Raw genomic sequence first — 4,610 nt, forward strand, 5'->3', positions numbered from 1 at the left:
ATATGTGTATTATTTATGTGATCACCCTCTATATTACAACATAAAAGGATTATTAGAACTGAGGGATGAATTAAGCCCGAAGAAGACTAAAAGCTGAGGTTTGTGTACATAACTAGTTGGGAAGGTGTGGTGATGCTTATGTGAGTGTCATAGGGGGCAGGATAAAGGGAACAGGCTATAAAATCTCAGGGAGGAGTCATTGGAGCCTGGACAGCGTTCCTCCCTCCCAGTTCGTTGTCAGGTTACGGAGTCGCCTTCCTGCTGATGTGCCCTGAGGTAGGGGAGGTGCTTCCTATGTGTTTGCCTGGGTTCTGGTGCTGGCCTGAGGCTGTGTGATCAGCACGTTTTGGTTCAGCCCCAAAGGTTTGATAGGCCACGTGGTGCGCGAGGCCGTGGTTTGGTACAGTGTGCTGGTTCAGCCCTGAAGATATGATGGGTTATTTGGTGCACGGGCTCGCAGTATGGTACGGGTGCTGGTACAGTCCCAGAGGTATTTGGAGCCACTTGGTGCGCTGGGGCTTAATGCCAGGACTAGGGTCCTGCTGCTGGTGCAGCCTTTAGCATGGCAGGAGAACACTGTACAGATAATAAGCAAGGTTGGTAAAGAGCACATTGATTGTAGTGAGGCATTTGGAACCTGTTCCCTTCCAAGAGCTTAGGTTCGGTGCAAGTACAGCCCCTGGGGGCTGGCTTGTGGTGCATTACGGTTAGCCCAGAATGGTTCGGGTTCCGGAATGCCTGGGGTAAATTACAAGGGTGGGTTTAGGTAAAATGGTGGATAAACACTGATGTCCCGAGGGTGGGAGCACCGTGATTGGACATCCTGATTAGCACTGATCAGTAGCCAAGGCTGAGTACAGGGTTCTCCCTCCATCATATCAGTGAGCGGTTAATTAAATAAGTTAATTTGCCAACAAATCGGTACGGTGTCATTATTACATAGCATAAGTGCTAAGGTTAACATTAAGGGCTAGATTTACTAAGCTGCGGGTTTGAAAAAGTGGGGATGTTGCCTATAGCAACCAATCAGATTCTAGCTTTCATTTATTTAGTACCTTCTACAAAATGACAGCTAGAATCTGATTGGTTGCTATAGACAACATCCCCACTTTTTTAAACCCGCAGCTTAGTAAATCTAGCCCTAAGTGTTTATAGTTATTTTATCATCCGCTAAGCATTTTATACCTTCACTCTCATGAATCATCAAAGCCTGAGGGCACACTTCACCAATGGGTTTCTCCTCACTACCAGATGAATAGGTATTTGTGAATAAATTGACTTTTTTCTTGATTCCTGGCCTGGTAAGATGTTCATATTTTTGGAGGCCCTGGATATTTTTGTTGCCGGAAGACGCAGTACAGTCGGCGGCTATTGATCGGTGGGCGCACATTAATGTGGTGTGGTCATTCCAAGTACCACCTTTGTGGGTCAGCTTGTGGGTGCGCTCCTTCCAGCCCAGAGGGGTTGTATGTTCTTTATTGCCCAGGGTAACTGATCCACGGTAAGGTACATGTGTGCACCGGGTAAAGTTGATACCCACTTTTATTGATATCCATAGGGGAAGTTGACCCGTGTTGGGATATCCGGTTTTGGGCTTGGCCACCATATATTTTGGGAAAATAAACTCCTTTATTTTTGCCACAAATTCAAGTTTGTTGTCAGTTATTTGAGATGGGAAGAGAGTTTATGAAAGGTAAAGAATATCAAACGTTCAGCATTTTATTAACAACTAGAATGGCTTAAAATGTTCTAAAGAAAATGACAAAAAAATCCAAACTAAATTCACAATACAAAAACCTTTTGTTTTATCCCTTGTACAATCTTTCTAATCAACCTCTTCATTTTGAAGCAGGAATGAAGGAATTATAGGAGCACATATTTTGGTGGCAGAAAACAAACTAATTTAGTGATGAAAGTTTTCTGTGTATTTATAAATTCACAATAGATTTATGTGTGTCCCATATTTTGTACAATAATGTAACTGTACGGTTCCTCACCACCTCTGCTGGTTTGTTGTTACCTCCTTACTGGTCTTCCGCTAACCAGACTCTCATCCCTACAATCTAGTATCCTGGCAATATTTTCTTCTATTGTTGCTCAATCTGTCAGTCTGTACATTGGTTGCCTGTAATTTACCGAATCCCATATAAAATACTTCTACTAACATACAAGACCATAAAGAAACTGCACCTACATACATCTCTTCCCATTGTCTCATAATATCTCCCAACACGACCCCTCTGCTATGCACAAGATCTGCGTCTCTCATCCACCCTCATTACCGGCTCCCATTCCCCGGTACAGGACACATCTCAGGCTTCTCCCTCTTTGTGGAATTCACTCCAACATACAACAAGCCTGACCCCAGCTCCAAACATTCCAGCGTTCCCTGAGAACTCATCTCTTCAGACAGTATAGCTAATTCCAAATTCTACCTCTTACCCTCCCTGAGGCTATTCTACCTCATTACCCCCCCTCCACCTCTACACAGTTCACATAAATCTTACATGTGTTCTCCTTCTACCCCCAAACAACCCTCTGACCCAATGACCTACACCGTTGTGTGGATGAATGTCAATGAATCAATCACAAGATCTGTGACTCTCTTCCACTCTCATTACATCCTCCCATTCTCGGCTACAGGACTTTTTTCGGGCTGCACCCACTTTGTGGAATTCCCTCCCACGCACAGTAAGACTTTCCTCTAGTCTTCAAACCTCTAAGCGTTCTCTAAAAACCCACCTCTTCAGACAATCTTATAATATTTCTCAACCACCCTCTTAATCTCCCCTATTACCACCGTCTACACAGCAAACACAAGACAACAACCCTCTGACCAACATTGCCACACACAGCCCACTCAGTACTTTTATCTTTGCAGTCTGGCTGGTCCAGTGTGCAATATGATGTAGCACATGCCCTTGTGTTTCTAACTCCCATTGTCCTATAGATTGTAAGCTTGCGAGCAGGGTTCTCTTACCTCTCTGTCTGTATGTATTACCCAGTATTGTCTTATCAATGTTTGTTCCCAATTGTAAAGCGCTACGGGATCTGCTGGTGCTATATAAATAAATGTTGATGTTGATGATGATGACTGATTATTTAGCCCTCTAATCTCTTACTACCTTTGTAGTCTGGCTGGACCAATACGGTAATCTGCGATAGTTGCCCTCATGTATCATACTCCAATTGTCCTATAGATTGTAGGCTGCGAGCAGGATCGTCTTACTTATTTCCAATTGTGCTGATTATTATGCTGGCTATAGTAATACATGTTATAAATAGTAGTAACAATAATAATATAATATCACCCTTCTATGAAAATCGGAATTAATCGATAAACAGATTACTGACTATATATTGCAAATATTTAGGAAAAGGCAAATATCGCTCTATATAATACATATTTCCAGGCAGTACACCTCTTTGCACTCACCTCTCTCCCGTTGTGTCTCTCCTGCCTCTGAATGTGACCCGTTAGAATCTAGTCTTTAAATGACTGAATTTGTCCCAACCGGTCTAGTTATTGTACAGGACAAGACGTAGGTCCTCTGTATTAGTGAGACCCTCCCCTCAGAGTTTACTTTTGTTTTGTTGTTGACATAGCCAAGAAACATTTTCTGTTCTCCAAACTAACAAAAGTCCTGTTTGAAGAATAGGATGCCGGAGGGTAAATACCTGATAACTAGAAGCATAATGGCTGTTTTGTGTCGTATGTTGACTTGGATACGGAGCTCAGGTATAGGGTCATGTGTTGCAAGCAGTCAGTAATAATCTCTGGTCATATATATCTACACGTATCCAGCCAGTCTAACCACTAAACCATCAGTGCACCTTCACTTCCTCCCCAATCACTTCCTATAAAAAATGATTTAACTGATTTTAGAGGATCTTTATAAAGGGCACCGTACAAGACTTTGCTCTTACATTGATGCTCTTGGATGCCCCAACAAGCACTCATCAAGGTGCACACCTAACTTAGTTTACTAGGAGACTAGACATGCCTGCTGGCGTACCTCCAACCACTTTATTAACACCGCTTTCATTAAATACACCTACACCACCGCGCTGCACTGCATTGATCAGAGGGCATCACCTCTCCACCAGAGGGCAATATGAAGGTGAGAAATGAGTGATGTTAGAAGTGCAAGACGAGATCTAGAGACCGACGGCTCTGATGGCCTTAAAATGTGTCCTCTTTACCCCTTTAGCTCACCTCAGTAATCTTGCTCTGCAAACATAAATCTGGTCTCTGTCGTGCCCTGTAAAATGAGGTGCACTAGTAAGCTTACCCCCTATACCTCCACTCTGCCCATCTGCTGCCCTCTGACCAAGCAAACTTCTACTCTGCAAAGGTGCTGCCATCTTGCTTCATAAACCAATGGAAGTCGCCATGCCGGGGCTATTCTAGGAGCCCCTGTGAAGTCCCCCTTCCAGCATCGACTCTATTTACAATTTAATGGCAGCCTAGCGCTACCGCTGAATGGAGGAAGTGCTATGAGCACGTTTATAGCGCTTCCCCAGGTGAGGGATCCAGCGAAGCCGGAGAGGCTTCAGCTGGACACCATAGAAAACAACCATCTGCGGATAGCAGAACTTCGCAGTCTCCA

The sequence above is a fragment of the Mixophyes fleayi genome, chromosome 4 (genome assembly GCF_038048845.1).
Source record: "Mixophyes fleayi isolate aMixFle1 chromosome 4, aMixFle1.hap1, whole genome shotgun sequence".
Lineage (NCBI taxonomy): Eukaryota > Metazoa > Chordata > Amphibia > Anura > Limnodynastidae > Mixophyes > Mixophyes fleayi.